Raw genomic sequence first — 23,569 nt, forward strand, 5'->3', positions numbered from 1 at the left:
TCCCACCCTACAGTATCTTACCTATTTGCAGTCTGTCACTTACGTGTCATTACTTCCTGTATGAGACAGTCCCACTCAGCTGTGTGAAAACAGAACAGCAGATATCTTTAAAAAAATTAAAATGTTGTTCCCTATACTTAGTTTAAATACACTATTTAAAAATTTGAGGAAGCTTCTTATAAATAAAACAGAAAACTGTTTTATTACAGCCACAACAATGTATCAGTGAGTCAAACAGGACTGATTTTGCAAAATTTGCCCTAACCAATTATAACAAACAAATTTATTCAAGAAGTTGGTATTAGTTTAATTCACTTTTCATAAAAAGTGATTTTTTTGAAGTGTAAATTAATTTTCTTACAGGATAAAAAAAAAATATTGTAGCCCATGCTTTCCGACTCAAATTGAATAGAAATTATATATGATGTTCATAAAATAGTAACCTTTTCATAACAGAATTCTGGTGCTATTGCTGTTACAAAAAGTACATTAATTTACACTGTTTGCTAATCTTCAGAATTTTTTCATACTATTATTAGACAGGACTTTGAGCCTTCAAAGCAGAAGCATGAAAAGAGAACCGCATCTCACTTCGATCCACTAGAGGGTGGGCTGCCTCAGTCAGGGCTGAATTCCTGTAAGATATCCAACATTTTCGTTTTGACCTGTTGATAATCAACTCCTTGTATTTCACTATTGTTCATTTTCTATTACAGAGCAACTTCCTTTATATAAAACAGTATGTATGAAAAAAAAAAACCCTTTTACTAACAACATCTATCTCATTTGTTGTTTTGTATATCTGGGAAAAAGGATGATGTATTTCAGTGTATACTTCCCTTAAATTCAAAAGAAAATCACAAAGCATTTTACAATTTTTAAAACCATCATAGTTTGTATACCACTTGTTCACAGATACAGAATAAACAGGAAAAAAGATTCTTCACAAAAGGGTATGGCACAAAGGGAGAAGGGAGAAAGAAAGGAAGAAGGAGGGAAGGGAAGGAAAAATCTGTGCAGCCCATTGTTTATATAATTAGATGGCCACAGAAGAGAGAGTCAAGTAGACAGAGACTGAAAGAAACTGACTTTATTTAAGCAACCCCTTCCTCAGTTTATTCTGAATTTTTATTTCTCAGTAAGATGTATTATTGCTCTTACATTTACAGATAAACATATACAATAAAATTTAATATTTGATAGAAATTGGAAAAGAAGGAGCATGAAAAATATTTTCTTTCTTAAGCTTAATAAAAAAGCACCAAAACTGGGGGTGGGGGGTGGGGCGGGCATGACATATGTTTCCTGAGTGGTTTCAACATGCAGTATCCTCTGAACTACAGCAGCCTTTGCCGAACTTCAGTGGTATCTAATAAGTTGTTCTAGAGCACAGAAAGCATCCTTATATAGCCTTAAAAAAAAGGGGGGTGGGGGGTGGGGGTGGGCGTGGGGTGGGTGTTCAACCTCCTGAGCTGCTCCGTACAAACACAAAGCATGCCCTGTAACTCCCACAAACGGGAAGAGATGTGGAAGCGTGCAAAGGCTTGTTTCATGTACCCATAGCCGAGGCAGCAGTGTCACGTAACAGACAGCTTCCCACGCCAACCAGGCTGGCGCAGCCACGCACGCTGCGCGGCATCTGGGCACGCCGAAGCATTGGCTGCTCTCTGGGGAGTGGAAGGGGCTCTGTTATTAATGACCGCCGAGCAGGCAGCACCATGTCAGTGTGACAGCCGAGCGGGTGACTGATGCACCACTAACCACCATGGAAACAAGGAGAAATAGGAACGGCTAGCGAGCATCTCTTGCTCTCTCCCCCCTCCCCGCCCTCCACTGGATTGCGAGCCTCAGCCAGCCAGGCAGCAACAGCGCTCTGGCAAATGTAAGTGATCTCAGCTGGCAGCACAGAGAGTCTCGCATGTTGTAGGATATCAATAGATACATCTTTGTATGATATACCATTAGGCGCACACACGCACACCGACTCACAGACATACGTGTATGCACATCTATTCAGACTCTGGGTTTAATACAAGTATGTGGTTACCTGAAGTACAGAATCAAAATTACTGAGATGCAAGAACTCCAGCTCTGAAACTACTCTTATACGGTAAGTTCCTCTTTATTTTCGATCTTTTATCCTGATTTTTATCTCAACCTGTAAACTCTTTCCCCTTTCTTCTTTCTGTAAAGTTATTTTATTAGCGTATTTTCACGTTTTACTTTCTGAACGGAAACGCAAATGTAATTTGCTGTTTGTGCCAGAGATAATCTAAATATGCTTGCAAGAGTATCAGATTTGTGCATTTGCTAGCCTGAAAGAACATCAAAGGATAAAAAATTATAAAGGGAGGACGTTTCCCCTGGTGTTTCAGATGCAAAATCAAATTACACAGTTGCTCTGTGTTTTGAAACCAATAAAACAAGATACAGGACAGCCTCCTTTCTTTTCTCCAGTGCTAGGATTAAGGGAAATGCTGTTTATGTCAGGACCTAAAAACCACTGAGCAGCGAGGCTGAATGAGCATATCACAAACAGTTATTGAATTTCTGCCAGACTACATCTTAAGGATTGTGGCAAATGACTTCACTTAAAAACATCCCCTTTCCAGTCAGAAGGGACAGTGTGAATGTCTGATTACTGGTGCAGCTGGAATGGATGCGTTAGGTAAAAAGGATCACATTAAGCAGAAGAGTTCTAATCTTCTTTGGTAATTAACAGGATCGCAGCAGGGTGCCTCTAAAGTATATTTTCATGTAAGGAGACTGTTCAAATCCATCACTACAAAAGCTTTGCCTGTTTTAGTACAGGAAGGCTCAGAACTGTTTGCCTTTGCTTTCCATGTCTTTGTTTTCACATGTCTAGGAGTTTTTGCCCAGCACTGCTATTCAGAAAGAGAAGAACCCAACACAGGGGGAGATGGAGGGGGCAGTAAATACAGAAGGCTAGAAAACAGACAGTAATTTTCTATTCAACCAATTTAATCAACATAAAATTCCATGCTGGCACTGCTCTTGACTAATGTGTTTGTGTTTATGCATGTGTATATAATTTCTTTCATGCAGTATAAGAGTACCTCAGTATCCGTTCAGATGAAAACACATTCAGTAAAGTCCATCAGCATGGATCTGTGATCCATGCATCAGTGAAAGCCAGAGAGAGATTTTACTTTACACCGTGAAAAAGACAGGTTAGCTATCTAATGCTTGCTTCAAAGTGAAAAAATACAACCTGCATCTTCCTGCATGATTTTATTTGCTTTTTAGAGTACTATTCCTGTATTAAAAACAGCTCAGTATATATATTATTTCTCCTACCCCTTTTTCTTCCCCCACCCCCTCACTCCCGTATACCTTGGAGAACATTATAAATAATCTGTTCCTGTACAGCAACACAATTATTTGCTTGAAATTTTTGAGTGACTGTGTTTTGAGAAACAAACACTGTGAAACAACCATCAACAGATAGCCAATGGCCGTAAGCCTGCCACCTTTCCATAAATGTCAGGAAACGGGTAGCTTAACAATATGTATGGTAAGAAGTCAATTAATTCAGGTGACCTTTGTAAATGGTGACAATAAAGCAGCTCTGACAATATGCCACAGCATTCGATATTCCCTCTGGAAAATGAATGAGCTTAAGAAGAGGTTTCCTTTTCAGAGTACAAAATGAAAGGTATTGAAGCATTAGCTCCTGCTATTGGCAAGCTTGCTTCCTCTATTTCAGATGGTCTATGAAATCTGTTTAAAGCAAGCTGGCTTATTTTATTGTGTGAACCACAATCTCAGGTTCAATTAAATATCTTGTTTTCACCTACATTGCATGTGCATTTTAGCTGTTAAAACAAGAATTTCAAGCTACTGGCTTGGATTTTTACAGAATGCACTATACAATAAGGAGAGAAAACCTGATTCTGATCTTTTCATGCTATATGCAAAGGACTACTCAGATGAAACTTTTCCTATATACCACAGTACATGCTCAGCTGTTCTGAATCTTTATCCCTACTCATTTTTAATGCAAAAAATAAGTAAATATGCATAACTTTACAGTAATGCATATTGGTTTTTGCCACATATACTCTAATGCGCTACTTTAAAATATTTTATAGATATGCCAAAGAGTTTCAAAAAAAGTGGTCTTCCCAATTGTACATGTACAGAGAAAATATGCTGTAGATGCACTGTCTGAGTACACAGCATAGACATTCTTAAATAGCAAAGTAGTCAAATGTATGGTGACTGTATTTTGGTTAATACTCCCTCAAAGCTCCTGCAATAATGTTGTAGTGTCAGACAATGACTGGTTGATGTTGTTATGGCAACCCCGAAGTACCGCCTTTCAGGGAGGTAGATCTGACCATGACATCACATCATGCCTGTTTGGAGTACCCAGAAGTAGGTGAGTATTTCTCTTTTGCACCAGAATTAGACAAGATCAGCTAGGCAACATTGCTACCTGTAATGCAGTCAAAAATACCATGTACAATCCTTGTTAACTGATCAAAAATGAGCAACTTATGAACATACTGACATCCTGAAAATCACTTGTGATCACTTGTTCCTTGACTAGAGGACAAAATCATTTGCAAGTGAGAGCAAACCATTTAGCAGTGTTGGTGCCACTTTCTTTGAGTCTTACCCCTAATCTTTTTTATATTAATAATAATTCCACAAGTAAACCTAAAGCTTTGCTGCTTGGTGACAACCACTCTAACTTTAAATGGCTGGTGTTTAATAGCCAAATTTTAGAGCACCTAAAGCAACAGAAGATAAGCAGTAGAAAACAGAAGAGTTTTTCAAGACAAGCTCTATATTACTTCTGAAAGAAAAAATACCACAAAGAAACAACTAAGCCATTTTTGAACTATAGGCATAAGGTTTTAGTGAGTTATAGTACATCAATGTTTTAGTTCATTCCTATAGCCTTCCTTCAGATAGTAAAAGCTGAAGGAAAACAAAACTCTTGAGAGAGACCTCAGAAACTGTGTTGGTAAACTCTTCCACTTTCAATTCCACAAACTCCACGTAACATCACCTAGCAAAAACAGACAATGAGAAACTGATTTCACACATAGGGCTCAAGGAACTCTTTTTGAAGACCTAAAACAGGAGAGCTTCTAAAATTTTTAATTATTTTTTAACAGAATAAGTCCTCAAGACCTCATATTACTTTAAAAGGAATATTAATTCTTATTCTAACATTACAAGAAGCAATTAAAATCCTTTACTTTACTGAAGGGAAAATGCCAGTAGAATTTGAGAAGTAATAGCAGTGACAGATGTCATTAGAAAGGTCATTAGTATTAAGAGAAAAATCAATACTTCTCATTACAACTGTAATGTAACTGTAAAACGAATTACTGTGCCTTTTACTTATTCAACTGACCAGTCTACAAACTGTTAAACGCCATTATTGTGAAATGACATTGTTCATAAAGAACTTTCCTTAATATTCTTCATGCCAAGAACTTTATTTAAACAAATAGTATGACCTTCAGTGTCATACACAAAGTCTGTAAATGATATCATCAATGTTTCCGCAATAAATTCATACTCTCAGCTGATCTGAACTGATACAGTTTTATTAGCACAGCACATGGAGCTATACTCATCTGCACCAGAGAAATATCCAGATAGATGTCAATAAAATTATTCCACTTTGGGTTCTTTGTGGAGTAACTGAGTGTGCCACCTGGTGAGAAAGAGCATTTTCATGAGGGTGAAATACAAACTACTTTCACAATTTTTCTTGATCCAGTTACCCTCTCCCAGCAGGATTTCCTATCCTTTATACATGGAAGATGGTGCTGTATAATAAATCAATCATAAGAAAAAAAACAGCAAAGAAATAAAAATGATAGTCAATGTGCAAGTTTTCTTCTCTCAATACTTAAAGACATGTTCTAGTCATATGAGCCAAAGGAAACATCATTTGATAAATAGGATTATATTTACCATGCTCATTTACTTCTATTTTATGATTTCTTAGCTTTAATTTACAAACTGCTTGGAAGAACAAACTACAGATATGCTCTCACTCCTAGCATTCCCAAACCTGCTTACTGGTTTTCTGCAAAGCACAAACAAACGTAAAGACATTAAAATTAACAGAAAGTTTAATTTCATAAACACAAACTTATACAGTGTATCCTTGAAACAATTATCCTTCTTTTAGAAATGCTTCTTCACAAAAAGATTTATCTCAATAAAACTCACTCTCTTTCAGCTTGCCTATTCGCTGTAACTGCTTGGCCACAAGCAGTAACAGGCTAATTCAAAGGAAATATGAAATAAGATCTCTGTGTTCCCATCATTTCTATTTGGCTGCTGTATTTCTGGAATTCATTAAAATATCTGCCCCAAATTTAAACAGTAGCCTAACTCTAACTGACCTCTGAATTAGAGCAAAAAAGAAATTTTGCCTCTTTTTTGCTCTCAGCTCCCACAATCTCAAAGTGGGAAATGCTTTTTGACAACATTGGCAGAAAAGAAATCATTTGGAAGTCCCTTCCCTGCATAAGCATCTGTATTTAGAGGTAAATGCTGCAAAGCTGAATAAAATGCTACAGGGAATATTTTTTTCAAAATATCTACTGATTATTAGTATTACCCCTAGAGTCTTTTACTAGATGGGTTTTGTCATGCAAACAACCACTCTGCCAGGAAATATCATGAAGTCTCTAGAAGAATGGTAAAAATCTTAAGTTTAGGTGTACCCTGGCTACCAGTATGGGGAAAAAAAAAAAAAACAAAAAACAACCAAAACAAAAAAACCCCTCAGAGATTTTGAATACAGTTCTCTGTCTATGGACCAGACAATTTCAGAAATTACCTGTTGAATGAAGTACAGAATAATAAACATGAATAAACACCAGGTAATAGAACAGGCAATGAAGAGCAGTTGTGCACTGAGGTATTTTTACAACCACCATAGAATAGCCATCATCCTGGATGACAGCAGATGACTCTCCTAACAGTCTTTACAAAGGCAATGTGATGGCCAGACATTACTAGGACTTTTCTACTGTAGTCTTGAGAGGTTAGAGGAAACCACAGCTGACAATCAGGTTGGTTAGCTCTGTCATCAAGGTGCTAAAAAAAAAGCCATCCTTATTCAAGACAGCATGAGAAATATATCCCTGACTTGGGAGGTGCTTAAATAAGTGCAAATGTTTAACTTGTTCCCTGAATAAGGATAAACACAAATGTCTCCTGCTTTACAATAGTGGCACATCTCTGCTGAAAACAGAGATCTATACGTATCCCTATTTATATCACATTTATGTGATTTATTCTGTACCTAAAGTCCTAATAAAATTGTTCATCTTGACAGGAATAATTTTTATGTGGAAAGAGAGACTTTTCTCACAGATTTTAGCAAGTGTCACAGTAGCTGTAAATCAAAGGACTAGAGACATTCGTTTCTTCACCCCAAGCTCATTCCTGTTGCCAAGTTCGCCCAAGCCCCTGAACTTTCTCTCCCCTCTGGAAAGCAGCTTTCTCTAGAGGTCATGTCAAGCATCAGCAATTTTTGCAGATGACACTTAACAGTGAGCTAATTCACAGTGTTTCCACCAAAGTGCAAGATTACCTGCTGAGTTCCCCACACCAGCTGGCTCCGTGCTGCAGGTCACAGAAGGCGCCAAGGCAGGAGAGCCTGTTCTGGCTAAGGCTCGCACGGGAGCTGAGCTTTCCAGAAAAACCTCTTCCCTGTGTAACAACAAACCTAGTGCACAATATGAAACTGCTCTTTTTCACGTGTGCCATACAGAAATCAGGCAGTGCTTTAAAAAGATTTCCTCCCTCCCCACTGCAAAAAGTATATTTCAGCAACAATGCAATGAATTTATAAATAAAATAAAAATACAGTCAAGTGGTGCTCCATTACCACTGTAGCTTGAGGGACATTATCTGCACAACTACCATTCAATACCAGTTTATAACAAAACAGAGTTACTTAGGTTATCCTCTAAGCATAACACTACAAGTTTATCCCAGATATATTCAGTGCATTACACCTTTTTGAATTTCTTTTTACACAAGATGCATCATGTTACCTTTAAAAAAAGGTAGCTAAGACTACAGCAGCTGTTTCATGACACTCCCAGAACACAGTAATTTCACTACCCAATCTGAATTTGTTTGTCCAGTTACTTGCTGGTAAGCCCAAATACAAGGCTAAAACTCTAGAGCACTTGAGAGAAATGGAATGATTAATGACCATTATACCAGTTTATAGAGGTATCCTTATGAGGAGAGAGAAGACAAAATGAAGTAATTGTGAATATAATAATCTGTGAAGCTAGAAATGTTTGTCTGAATAGCAATTTCACCCAGCATGTATAATTCAGGTAACATATTCTTCTGAATGTTGCTTTGATATAGATTATCCAGACATCAATATTGTGTCAGACAAATACATTTTTAGTCATTTCCTTTTTATTGTGCAGTAAAAGACAAAAGGGATATTTAGCAGAGAGGGTGACTCTAAACTCCAAACTCCAAAATCACATAAGGAGGAAAAGTACTCTGCTCTCCAAGAGCAGCAGCTGAGCTGCTGAATTCTACCTTTCCTGGGCAGAAAGAACAGCTAGTCAATCTGTGGAACTGCACAACAATAGTCCTACATTTTTCACTTCCACAGACCCAAGAATAACTGGCATGTTTGGACACGCATCATACAAACCCTATACTCACTCTGATAGGAAACAATCCCCTTAGATATTAGTGCATACACCAATTTTAATACAATGAACTTACCTCTATATTTCAGTGGTGTTATCTGTAAAATAGTACATTTTTGTACCTAAACTTGCTATCAAGAACCCATGGTTCAGAACAAGTCCTAGTATACCTGGGCCATACCGTCACCACTGCTTTATCTCAGCAGCAGTCAGGAAAGCCAATGCATTTGTGTTCACACTGGTACAGATGCTTCCATGCCTTCAAAGCACAAAAAAAAGCAAATACCAGTTTTCATTCTGTTAACAGGTACACTTTCATTTTATAACATACATTCTGTTACTGCTAACCACAAAAAAAAAAAAAAAAAAGTGCAAAAGGTATTTTAAAACAACTTTAAGATATAAATAAAAGAAAATCTTAACTACAACTCACAGAATATCTATAATTTTGCATCACTAGCCACAGGTACTAAAGCATAAATTGTCCTCTCTTGTACCTCTAAAGCTGGTGATATTGTGTATTGCTGGTGCTTTCTGATGTGTTCAAATACCTCAGTTAAACCAGGCTGGGTCAAAACCATTATGGAAGCCTCAATTGAAATAGTTACCTTTTACTCCTTCTTGATTTTTTGCTTATTGTGTTTGTTTCCACTTTCCAATTAACACTGTTTTAACAGAGTTCTGCGTAAAAGTAATTATAACAGAACTATCAGCTAAAAACAAACAAATGAAATTGTTACCATTCAAATTTCGATACTAGATAAAACAATCCAGAAACCTTTCACAGATGGCTCTTAGAATTGCCATCTTTTAGTGTAATTTTACTTCCATTTGTGGTAAATGGCCAAATTCCCATCGATGTCAACAGATGCAGAAAGGATTCATAAATGCTTTTTGTCTTTGCTTTTTGGTGTTTTCATCATTTTTCTATCTAGAAATTTGATCATGTTGCTTCATTTCCACTCATGCCGCAAAGTAAAAGGGAAATGTATCGCCTTGAGAACTTTTCTTCTTGTTTAAAATAATCTTAATTACTATACATACAGGTGGAGACCCAAAACTTTCTGAACAAGGTTTCCAGTAAAAGGAAATCTACCTAGCCAGTTACAAAAAGCCTTGAAATCACAGTCCATATTGCCTAGAAAAGTTGGTTAGGTAATTTTTCAAGTACTACACTCTGAAGGACACTGGAAACAAACCTAGTTTTCAATTTCTGGTCAAATAGAGTTTAATTAAGCAGAATTATGCCAAACATTTGGCAAGTGTGCATTCTAGTTTGCCTGTGTGAGGAAACAGTAATGTTCAGAAACAACGAATAGCGTATCATCAGTCTTGATGAGGAGAAGCAAAAATTTAATATGTACTATTAAATCTTCAATAATTTTAATAAATGTAATAATCAATTTTTAATATGCACCTTACCTTGAAATATAACCCACAGGTATTAAAATAATCTTTCAAAAGGGAAACATTTGGTTCTCAATGTAACTTTTTCCTCCTATTTATATTTCACTTGCCTGTAATAAACATTTTGCCATGAAAGATGTCAATGTTTACATTGCCATTTTATCACCTATGAGTAAATGGGAAAAGATTGTGTGTATTTTATTTCTAAGAGTTGCCATAATTAATTTATTTAGAATATATATATATATATATGCAACTAAATTTATTTTGTATTTCTATGTCTACATGACAAATGAGGAAAATAAAAAGCTTTGTCTGAACAGCATGGACATCAAATATGTATTCCTATTCCTGACATTATTACCAGTAAGAGTTTAACTTAATTCTCCCGAACATTCAGAGGAGGGACTAACCTGCAACTTAGAATTAAATGCAAAACTGTTCATGATTTGTGTTCTATTTTCTCCAGTTCTAGTCTAGACCCATGTACCTTTCTCTTGCCCGTTAATGAGTTATATCCCTTGGAAAAGAAAACATAATGTGATCCTCAGATACTCAGAGCTTCACATGATTGCTGCATCCTTTCCAGACTATCAAAAAGTTGTCTAACACTATAGTGTGGCTAACCTTAAAGAGTGCTCCATTCACCTATAACTAGCATGTCTCAAGAATTCTGTTCTGTTCATGATCATTATTATCATACTGGGGAATAAAAAAGAAATGGGGAAAAAAAGAAACCGAACAAACAAAACCCCAAAACCCCTCAATTATTTCATTTACATATTTTGACCTGTGCTCTCAAGCTACTAGCCATTGATGTTGTGGAAAAAATATAGCGTTTTCTACTAAATTTTTCAAAAAGATATTTGAAAGAAGAAGATAAACTTTAATGTCTACATTAAAGGACATTTTATGTCTACATAAAGGACATTAAGGACATTTTCATTGTTAATTACAGTAGTGCTATATTATTTGTTGCTCCATTTTAAAGACAGAAGTTATAGTACTTATTCCTATATGTGTTTCTATGATTTGGTGTAATTTCTTACTCTTATACCAGTTACTAATCGCTTCACAACTACATTTAAGAAGCTGCTCTAGAAAGGACTGTATTATTTATATGGTTCACCAATTAAAAAATCTGTGCTTTCATTGGAAAAGTATTGATTCAAATAGAATATAAAGCATTGCCTTGTAACTATGTATTTGTCTTAAGGATTTTGAAAGTAGAAGTCAGAGTAAAGTTTTTCAATTTATATTTAGGTACTTACATAAAATAACTTCCTCTAATAAAGTTTACATTTTAAAGTTGATAATTGTCAGTGTTCCCACTGCCTTCAGAGGCTTCTCTGATCCAGGTACCTTTTTTAGGCATTTAAACATTGCCTTCAATAGGTATCATTTAACAATAAACTGTAACTACAACAGAGAAGTAAAATTACATGCAAATTCAAAGATTTAATTGCTGAAATTTTAAATTACCCATACATAGTCCAAATTCTCAAGTACATTTAGTATCCTTGGTCATATCAATTGAAGCAAAGTATATAGATTCACATACTTGGAGTAGGCACACTTGGTGTTATGCCGACACAGGTCCTAGCTTTCTGTTCCAAATGGAAATACCTTTTGTTCTTTTAAGTGTTGGAAAACCTGTAAACTTTCTGGTTTTCAAGTGTTATTCTTCATCACTGCTCTAACAGTCTCTGAGTTTTACCAAAAGTTCACAGAAAGCAAGAAAAAAGTCTTTCCATTTACCTCGAGTGAATGCGTATTAAGTCTTTGTAATCTTTACTTTAAAATTATTTTATATATCAGTTTTTCAAACAATGTCTTGTGTTGGTATGTCATTCTATCAGCCCTAGCAACAGCACAAAGACATTGAAAATACTACAAAAATATAAAGACAAATTGATAAAAGGTTTATATAAACACACACTATACATGCTTTACACAAACACAGCAGGGAAACAGTAAGAGTTATGTTGAGACTGTAGACTATCTATCTACAACTACTCAATGGTAAGTCTGTAAGACCTGTGGTATAAATATGGTACACTGCTGTTTAATCTCGCATGTGGGGGTTTGCCAGACTTTCAGAAACTCCGAGTAAATTTTTGGAAGTCATCTATTCCATCATTAATTGAAATGTAGATATTTTAATAGAGGAGATAAAGAGTAATCAGTACTCAGGGCTGAGGAGAGGAAAACGTTCAATTCCATAAAAAATACATTCGCATTAGCATTGCTTAAAAATAAATTTTGCTTGGCATATCAAAGTACACTATTGAATCCACACAGACAAAAATCAACATTGAACTACGTGAAACGGAATGGTCATGGGGCAAGATAAATAAATCCTGCATAGCAACTAGTGAGAAACTCCAAAGTCTGATTTCACCTTCCATTAACTGGTCTGACATAGCAGCTGACTTTGCTTCGAACAGGAGGTTGGACTAGTGACTTCCTGCAGTCCCTTCCAACTTGACTATCCCATGATGCTATGATCCTCTCAGTAGACGGGTTTGCTCCTTTGTCAGAGGTGTCTTAGGTGACAATCTACAGCACCGCTGTCCTCATCAGCGCCTGCTTAGATGTCTTAGTATGACTGCATCAGATGAGAGCAATTAAGAAGTTACCAAAGATGAAAGGCATTGTCCAATCTGTCTTGCTACATGTTTTGAGTCTAGCAGCTGAGCCAGCAGTATGGAGTTGAAATTTTGAGAAGGCAGGCAGTCTGATAGATTGCTAGCAGCTATAAAGGAAATAAAACTCCTTTAGTCACGAGGCAATATTTGCTTTGCTGTTACCTACCAAGAGAAGAGTAATTTGACCACATCCCAGCAGGATACTAAAAACTGTTTAAATGCTCTCCTAGCTTGTTTAAAAAATTTAAAATAACATGCTATATTTACTCAGATAACAGAAAACAACATTTTCTAGTAGGAGATGAGAACAATTCCCTGAAACATTACCATCTTAGTTTGTAGTCTGTGTGGTTTTGCTCAGCCAGGTGTTCAGTGTATTCTACAGATCCAGGGTTGAATACACTACAGCTTTATATACATTATTGAAAATACAGTATTAGCATTTGTGAATTAGAATTAGCATAATAACCACTTCATATTAAGCTCTAAACTTTGGCTTTCACTTCCTAGAGTGGTATTTTACTGCATGTAGTGAATATACTTACATGTTTTTAAGTAAAAAACTTAAACTTCACATGATATGTGAACTCCAATGAGTTCCATGACAAGTGATTCCACCGAGAAATCTTGCTAGTTTGCAGCTATTATTTGTGCTGAGTTTCTCGTAGTTATCTCCAATATCAAGATTCATTCAGTAATTACTTCTACCAGAGTAATTTAAGAAACACGAACTGGTCAATTAAAGTCGTCTAAAATTTAGAGTACCCTTTTACAGATGATTAAATGAACACCATTTTTAGACCTAGTCTTTGAAAGAAGACAACAATGTGCAAAGGATGACAACCTAGAACTGTGCTATAATACTATATGTAACTTTACTGAAGCCATGGAGTGTAAATCAGGACAAAAATAAGCTGCAGCACTAAATTCCAGGATTTGCTCTAATGTTATCAGTGAATAACATAAGACAGCCCTTTCAGTTCTAAGTTCTAAATGTTCATTTAACCATTGTAATGAGATTTACTTAGTACTACATTTAGAGGAAGGGTTGGGAAGCCCTGGGAGTATTTTTTTCATATTAGAAACCATCTTGTACAGACGGTTTTAATTTCTGTTTTCTAATATGAGTAAAAGCTGTAATTTGTTAATGTTTTTAAAGAAAAATGTTTCTGAAAACATAAATTATATTGCTGATATTAATCACTGGTATTATATCAACTCTCTAAATCAATATTCCAACACAAGTATACTCTTAACTCAAAAGCATGAAGTACAAAGAAGTTTTAGAAGTACCAAGCAGTTCACCAAAATAATACCAACATAGTATTATAGACTATTTCTTAGCTATGATCTTTACATTTACAAAGTCTGCTTGTTGCCATGCACAGTGGTTAAGCCTTTGAATGTAATTCAAATCAAAATGTTAATTATAACTTATAAAATTATTTCCTCTTATAAAAAAGATGCATTTCTCATTATGCAACAACTTGCAGAATTCTTTCCAAAACAAGCACAAAAATGTTTGCCTTAATAAGAGCTCCTATTGGGGCCCTAAATTGGACTCTTGTGTGAACCACAAATTCTCATCTTTCTAAATGCTGGCTTTTCACTCAGATACTCATATTAAAGATAGATGCTTAATGGAATTACAGGAAGTCGTATTTAAGTGCAAAGGACAACTTTTAAAATTCAATTTCATTTCTGCTTATGTGACCTGATAATAACACCCAGAGAACATGATCAGCACTTACAGCAACCACAGCTATATGTTATTGACAGCAAATATAGATATTTTGACAGGGAAAAACCCAGTTCAAGATTAGTAGCTGAATGCTTAAATGACTTCCTGAGCCATGCAAAATACAAGTGTATGGGAGACTCAAGGTAAAAGCTGAAGAGATCTAATTCATTGTTATGTAAATACTATAGACGAAAACCAGAAAGAAGAAATTGAGAATATGAGACTGTATATGATACTGCTTTCCACACTGCCAATTAACATGTGCTTTATTCTTGGACTTTTTCTGCAAAATGCAAAAAACGGTTACCCTAGCAACTGCCACATGTTACTCAGTTTATTTCTGAGATCCAGTGCAGCCTATAGAAGAATAATGCTGTGCAGTTTTATCAGGATCTCTCAGCACCACAGAGAATTGGGAACTACGTGTCAGAACATGTACATATATTTTCTCAAAATTTTAAGAAAACATATTAAAGAAAGAGTAGTTGTATATATTTTGCATGTATCTTTTTGCAATTTCATTTTCATTATTGCTTTATGTGTAAATTAAAAACAAAGATCAAGAGTTGTATGTAGAAAAATGTATACTCTGTCCAACCTGACAGTTGCTTTCTTCACTCTCTTTTTATTGCAGTTGTAGCAGATTTCTTTACCAAACAAACTAAACTTTCGAAACTTCTTTAATGATGTAGGAGATATCATCTTTCAAAGCATAATAATAAGGTAGATCTCCAATTCCTATCATCTGTTAAAGGTTAACATTTAGTTCAAAGTAAGAATTAAGGCACTTCACAGTTAATCATGATCTGCCCTCCCTCCCCAGAAGGAAATTAACTCTTTGTAATGTGCCCAGGCTCTGTATAATTTATGAGATATCTTGTGATAGTAGTACAAAACAACCAGCAGGCTGAAAAGGGAGCCATCTGAAGTCAGCCATTCCTGAACACACCTGAAGGAAAACGATGTCATTCTTTAGCTTTTGAAGTCTGGAAGAGGCCTTTCTGTCCACCAGAGATCCCCAGCCCAGGTCCTAGAGACAGATCTTTTTCTGAGCAGTCAGTGCAGGAATCAAGCCAGGACTCCTAGTTTAGAGGTCAAGATAGGAATCAAGCTATTTTAAAAATCTTCAGCTTTTTTTCCCATCTCCCAGTGCCTTTTTTTCTGGTTTCTACATGAACATATTTTTGGATAGAACAGAGGAAAAGACTTTGTTAAATCTTGACTCCTCATTCGAAATAAATGATTGTGCCCTTCAGATAATAAAAATATTTCTAAATTTGTACCTGAAACAGAATAATCAAAACTTAAAAAGTCCTCGTATTTAAATAAGCATTTGTATGTTTGAATATTCTTCCTGCTAGCTATTTTCACAAGCTCTAACCAGTAAATGCTGCTCTGCCTATGTTACTTGTCTGCGGATTTCTTTGATACCATCACGTGCCTTGGGAAAAAATACAAAAACTGAGGAACAGCTCGACAGAAGAAAACAACCCCAGATACATTTTTGTGCAGTTATCAGGGATAGGGATTTTGGAAAACTTAGAAAGGATGGCATTTGGCTAAAACTGCAAATGACAGTATTAGATAGACAAGAAAAACAACAGCACTTGTAGGAGTCCTGAACAGGTTAGAAGTTGTGAACAGGTCTAGTAGCAGCAACCTCTTGGATTGGGAGGGTAAGCTAACAGAGGCTAATTCTGTATTTAGGCTTCGGGAAGAACTCAAACTAAAAGTGCCTCAGACATTAATGAAGGCTTATGAAATGTCTGTGAACTGGACTAAGAGAAACAGATTAATTTCATACATACCACATATACCTAAGTATGTTGGGCAGTCCAAATGTCAAAAGCACACACTTCCCTTTGGAAGCACATATACTTTAAAAAAATATTACAGACATACAAAAATAAACACAATACATTCAGGTGCAATGCTATGCTAGTCTAAAATAAAAACACACACACAAATGATTAGATTCTTACAACTTAAAATAATTTACCTTTAGTAATACAAAAAATAAATTATTCTTTTGATGCTTGGTTTAATCAGACTACAGAAACAGAATAGCAGGGAACATATAAACAGACTTTTTTTGCATTCCCTTGGGGCACAATATAGAGTAATCAATTGTAAATTAATTGGGGAAAATTTATTTTGCATAGCATAGGGAGGCAAAACATTAATTCAGAATCATTTGCTTAATGGCATTTCTAATATGTTATGCATGTATTCAGCCTAGTTCTTTATAGTGAGATGCAAAACAATTACCAGGGATGTAAATACCAATAAACCACAATCTACATCTCTATTAAAAAGAGTAAAACTAGACCAAAATACTAGATAATCTACAATTTCTACCAAGGAATACTCAGAGTAGTTATTTGAGTGTATCAAATCCTTCATTAATTAATGAGAATTAATAATGATTTTATTACATTTAGGCACACTAGGTACAGATATGCAAAGCCACTCGATAGCACAGAGGTTGCATGTTGTACAATCTATCTGTATGTAAGCATTCAAGTCAGTGGTAGCTCTCCATGTTACTTCTTTAGTTCTTATACAGACTCAATACCTGCTCTAAGTACACATTCAATAGAAACCAATACTGTTTTTTAATGATATAAATATATACGTCTAAAAATTGTCCTCTTTAAACAAAATCCTGCTTGTGGTTTGGCTTGTATTGGTATAAATAAATAAATAGATAAAAGAAATATATAAAAAATATGAGAGAGATAGATAGAGGGAAAGAAATTTTTAAAAAGCCACTCTATGTTTAAAGTCCCAAACTACATGTCTTCAAGGGAAAGCACAAGCACATGAAGCAATAAAAGAAAAATCTGTATAAAAATAACAAGCATTTTGCATTTTATTGGCCTTAACAAAACTAATTTTAATTGATGACTTACTGAATATGAGATTCAATAAATGCCATTCTTGCTCTGATTAAATGTCAAGGCCATAGACGTGTTGTTTCAAAGTGAGTGAGCATTAATTTGGTGTGTATAATGAACCTTCCGGATGATTTATCTGCCCAATACTTTTCTATTCTTCACAATCTGGTGTCTTAAACTGTAGCTTCTTTATTATTATATGTTTTGGTTTAATAAAATTTCATTTTTATTTTTAACAACAGAAGCAAACAGATGCAAACCTAACCTGATTGTTACTAGATCTCTGTTGGTAGGCAGAGAGGAAGAAGCAGTCAAGAAATCTTATTGCTTATATGAAAAAGAGTAGCTTGTGATGATTTTTTATTTTCATATCATAAATGAGATTTGAGAACACCATATTTGAGTTCCTGTCCTCAAACCCACCATTTCCAGAGCCAGAGGCATTCTAGGTCAATGTGGTTATCTTAGAAAGATAAGGTTTTTGTGACTCTGTACAAGTCTAAGCTCCAGAGGCACTCTAGGTCCATGGGTCCATGTGGTTATCTTAGAAAATGAAGCTCATCGCCACACTATTCTATAATCTATGCCTAACAAGACATAATTGAGCCCTTAGGAATTAATAGACTTCTCTAAGTGGCATAAAAAGCATCTCTCAGCAGAAAAAAACCACTGTGCACTGGGCCATTCTGCTCAAGTTCCTTGCACATAGGAATTCAAGAAATATTTTACAAGTATTTCTAGAAGTATTTCTAGTATTTTTAGAACTTACGTCTGTAATATCAGAAGGTAAACCTGAGAAAAAAATGCAGAAAATATTTGCAAAGGTTACTGAGATATTCTGAAGGGTATTTCATGACATATTTGCATCCTTTTTTTGCTTTTCAAATTTGTTTGTAGACTAAATCTCTGTTCACACAAAATGCTGTGCAAAATGAATTTGGGGTCTATTACTTGAAATTGTCAGCTGCAAAGCAAATTCTGGTTTGGATTCAACAAAGTTTATGAGTGACAGTTTATGAAAAGTGAGTCATTCACTCAGTAGCTCCAACAGCTAGTATCACACAGACCAAACAGTAGAGTATAAAACAACAAATATGAATTATTGTATTTATTTAAATGGGTTAAATGCGGAAAAAAACCTCAGTCATCTTAAAAAGAACATGCAGTTAAATTCTGTATCCTGGAACTAGTAAGTGAAATCTAATACACGACAGCACACTGCAGAAAGTAGGAAGCATTGATAACCCAAACAGACATGAAGCTTAGGCTAGAACTTCAGATCTTTCAAAGTATGTGTGATAAAAGCTGACCTCTTGTAGTGGGTTGATGACATGCTAATTGCTGGTTTCACTTGTCTCTTTTGGGCCTACAGAAGACTGAGAAGTCTGATTCTTACCACATGGGTCCCCAAACAGCCATTAGACAAATAGGCTTAGCCTGAGCAAGAAAAAAAAGAGGCCTCACAGGACAACGCAATATTTCTTTTTTTTTTAATGAGAAGTGCTGGAATTCACTGAGCAGAGCAGAAGTAGAACTAAGTTAACATCAATTCAGTTTTACTTCTAACTCAGATAACTTCCAAAGATGGTGAGCAAGAGAATAACAAAATAGCAGGAAAACCTACCTTTCTCTTTCCCCTCATCTTAGTCTCTCCTGTCTGCCTCTAGCAGACAAAAATGTTATAACTGTATCTATAGCTTTCAGAAGAAACAAACCTTTTAATTTATAATAAAATTTTCACTTTAATTGTTCTCAGAATTCTAGCCATCAAGGAGGAAGTTAACCAATACCTTATAAATCCACAGCTGTTTTACAAAGCTAAGTTGCAATGGAGATGACCAAATCAAAAAAAAAAAAAAACAAAACAAAAAGAAAATAAAGTTTACAGTCACACTGAAAAGTTTGATAAATTTTATTACCAAATTCTTTTCTTTCAAAATCTGGAGCTGAGTGGCAGGAAGACTATGAATGCTACATATCGGCATTCCCCAAATCAGGACATGCAGGGCTGCAAGATATGTATGGATCTACCTGAAGTTGACTTCCAATCAATAAGTATTCTGAGTATTTTCCAGTCACAAAATTAAACGAGACCATTCTGAGTATTTTCCAGTCGCAAAATTAAACAAGACCACAATAAACTTCAACTGGATTCTAACACATGTTCAAACTGCAGAATGGTCTATCTGTATCATCGTTTTCTACAGTCAATCTCTGTAACATTATTTTTAAATCTACTGACATTGTCTACTTTATGGAGAAATAGATGTGGTATTGCAACAAGTGTCAGTGTCCACACTGGCATATTGTCACATCAGACAGAAGTCACTGAAATCTGATGATAATAATTTTGAACATAGAAAAGGATATGTAATGAAGACTGTATTACAACTGTTGCTTTAAAAGTATGTTGCCAGATAGAGCCAAATAATTATATTTGTCTGGTACCTATTTGTAAATAACCCTGTAACATTCTTTCTACAACATGCAGAATGGAAGCCTAACACTTCTAAACATTAAAATATCAAACTAGTACATAGAGGCTCTGGAATTAACATTTTTTTTTTCAGTGAAACAAATTCTGTTTCATGTTTCTTAGCTATTGTTATTTTTAAAAGAGAAAGCAACAAAAACCATAGTGAAAAGTTCTTCAAGAGTGATTTTTATAACAAAAATATGATAGCCTCAGTAGCAGTAACACAAGAATGAGCCTGTTCCAAAACAATCTGCCTAATTACCAAACTAATGAAGGCTAATCGTTTCAAACCTTAATAACAGCTTGAAAAATACGTTATTTCACAACTAAGCAAATGAAGCAGAAAGATATTTTTTTCCTAGAATGTGTGGATTTAAATTTCCATTAGATTTCAAGGATCATATCTGTACATAATCTACTATTTTATCTATACAGTAAAGCAAAATATATCAAAACAAACCTTCAACCTTCCCATTCACCAAAAAAAGTCTGTTCTTTTACATTCTGTAAAAAGTTCAGAGGAGAGAAACGCTGCCTCTCTAACAGTGCTAGAAATTAAGTTCATGTATAGGGAAGAAGTAATCAATAGGAGCCTTTCTGCTTTAACAGAAAGGAATTCTTACTTCTCTGGCACACAGGGGACATCCTATAGCAATTCCTGAAAGAATTAAACCCCTGAAAATAGCTTGGAAGACCAGAAAGAGGAACAAATGAAACTCATCAAGACTCTTTTACCTTAACGTTTTCTAGGTTATCAGTTTGGAAGGTACACCGTACTAAAATGAGATTATTCAGCCTAAGGAGAAAAAAAGAAAAAAAAAACCATCCTCCAAAAAAAATGAAAAAACCACCAAAACTATGAGTGCTTATCAGCTGAGTATAGTTAATAGCTAACATTTGATCTGCAAACATTAAGTGAGCAGTGCCAATACCGAAAACATCCTTGATACTGTGCTATTTATTAGATCATCACCCTGGACAGCAATCATAAGGAAAAGGATTCTCAATCCTGCTGGAGATACATTCAGAAGATCTGTTAACTCTCAACATAACAACAATCCATTTCAAAGCAGGAATTCCCTTGACAAAACAGTTTGTTAATAAACCAAGCTACTAATAACACAACCGGCTCAGCCTGTTGTGAAACCTTTTTTGGACTGGCACAGGTCATTACATGACTATTTTCAAAGTTCTACCAAGCTTTCCTTTATCTCCATCACTATGTAACAGCAGTCTTCCATTTTTAATTTCTTTCAAGGTAATGCCAGGTTTTTGTAACTAAATATCAATGTCCCCACCTGCAGTAGATTCTCCATCTTTCATTAAAATGTTAGACTAGTGAATATTGGTCTTCTGTGTCCACATGACTCTCTAAGCCTCAAGGACATTAAAAGGGATTTAGACATCCTGACTGTATAGAGAACTCATCTCAATAATTCTTCAGTACTTTGTTCCAAGATAGTATTTTATTAACTAACTAAAAATGTTTGATATGTTTTAAAAGTTGATACTTGATGATTAATTATTTGTAGAAAAAGTGCAACTAACCAGCAAGTTTATTTGTAACTTATCAGTCATTTGATTCTAATGTTTAACACCAAAATGGGAAATACAATGAAACTAAAACACAATTTTCAAGCCAAACATTTTTATGGCCTTTAGGGTGTTCTTCTTACTGCCTGCCATGCAAGTCTTGATCATTTCTAAAAGCCTGCTCCTGAAGGACAGCCAAACAAAGCTATTTCACCACATAACTGCTGTAAGTTCCTACTCATTACTTCTCAAACTTTCAAATGCTACTTCACCTTTCCTGCATGTGGCTCACTTTCTCTCTTGAATGACAGGGGACAGAAAAGAGCACTCTACCACCTTCAGGGAAATTTTTTCAAGACTTTTCAAGTTCTCAGCCATTCAAATGTGTTGCTTTGCCTATTCATTTAATTCCAGAAAGTTCTCAACCTTTAACCAACTGAAAGTTACTGGATGGCACTGGAGCTTCAGAATTGGAATTCCAGGAGTACATCACAGTAGTTCTCCACAAGCAGTAGTGGAAACTGAACCTGATTGGTCAGGGTTTGAAAATATCAGAATTGCAATGCTCACACTGTTCTGGATTCCCTGTTCCAAATGATAAAAGTTAAATCTTAATTTACTGTCAAAATTTGCATTTCCAACATACAGTAGGATACCATGATATGGACAGCTTAAAGCATACTAAAACAAGCTTAACAACTGGTATGGATGTTGAACTTCAAATGCTTTCCATGCTTTGTTTTCTTTGTATTAAGAATGTTAAAGCAATTTAAGCTGACATTTCCATGCTCATTAACAGAGGATACAGAGTCATTTGCAAGGAGACAGACAGGTGGTTTATAATTTCCATCATTATAATATTGAACAAGGTGACAACTATTGCCTGAAGGAAGGATAATTATACTATAAGAGAATCTAAACTATATAATCAGTTCACCTTTATAAGATGTGGCAGAAAAAGCTACACCACAAAGCAAAATTATCCTCGTTTACCTGTTTAAATTGCAGTTAACCAAATTAATCCTCAATGCCCTTTTATTGGTATTGGTTTGTGTATTGCATTAGTTAACCCTACCATGAATTGGCTACTTGCCTTCAAAAGTATCTGTGCTATGTATTGCACACTACTGCAAGAAAGTAGACCTACTTGCATTTTTAGAGAAATACCTTGTCACTTGAATTTCTGTTTTGAGATGGTGCATGAAATGCTCTTGAGACGCTGTCTGCCTGGTTTTAATCTACTACCTGAGGAAGGGCCAGAGGTAAATCAACCCTTCCACATGTCAGAGAGTTCATATGTGTCCCCTGCTTTAAACTCTTCTGTGTTACATGTGTACTTTTCTTCTCTGACCTACAGCAATGTGTACAGCTTTAAATTGTGCAAATTACCTGGATGATTTCAAAGAGAGGCAACTTTGGTATCCCAACTGCTTTTGTTTTTTGTGGGAACTTTCAGAAAGAGGCAGCTTTGGTATCCCAACTGTTTTTGTTTTTTGTGGGAACAGTGGAAAATTCTAAAACTCCAAAAGCAATTTCTGAAGAGATTACTGAAATAACCATATCCCTCCAAAAAAAAAAAAAAAAAAAAAAGGACATCATTCCATCCTGGTTTTACTTCCTTCTATTACATTATGGGATATAGAATTTATGGTATGCATCCAAGAAATTTTATTTTCTTCAAATGCTTCACAAGCATTTGCATAGGACACAAAGTGTTCTTCCATTATGTCCATTATGTTTGCCTGTTAAATTTCTCCATACATACTCCTAGTTATTTTCCATATGTGCTTGTATGCATTTTCCATTAACTCCAGTTAGTTTCCATACATACTCCTAGTTAACTAGGGAGAAATTTTATTGATTCAATGAAGCCCGGCAGCAATATGATAGGACAATTCCTGAGAATATTTTTAAGAACTGGAATAACATTTTTGCAATTAAATCTTCATATGACCCTTCTTAGTTGACATACTTTCTTAGGAATTATCATCTGCATACACGGAGAGAAACAACTCCAGGTTTTTTCAACATATATAACTACTTCTCATCTACCTTTAAATGATATAACACTATATTTAATATTTGTACAAATAAACATTTCTACACAGTTGTCAACAAATCTAAAATTGTTTTACAGAGGAAGCAACATTCTTTTTCCTAGTTTACTTTCAGAAAATCTA

General features: G+C 35.2%; 2 protein-coding genes across 2 annotated transcripts in view; one reads left to right on the forward strand and one right to left on the reverse strand.

The window, feature by feature from the left end:
- IMMP2L (inner mitochondrial membrane peptidase subunit 2) overlaps positions 1-23,569 on the reverse strand; it is a 478,383-nt gene that overhangs the window by 245,364 nt on the left and 209,450 nt on the right. The gene's annotated exons all lie outside the window — the stretch shown is intronic.
- Positions 1,562-23,569, forward strand: part of LRRN3 (leucine rich repeat neuronal 3) — a 34,979-nt gene continuing 12,971 nt past the window's right edge. The window contains exon 1 of the mRNA XM_005242104.4: positions 1,562-2,110. The gene's annotated coding sequence lies outside the window, so the exon portion shown is untranslated. The remainder of the gene's footprint in view (positions 2,111-23,569) is intronic.

Source organism: Falco peregrinus, chromosome 6 (genome assembly GCF_023634155.1).
Source record: "Falco peregrinus isolate bFalPer1 chromosome 6, bFalPer1.pri, whole genome shotgun sequence".
Classification (NCBI taxonomy): Eukaryota; Metazoa; Chordata; class Aves; order Falconiformes; family Falconidae; genus Falco; species Falco peregrinus.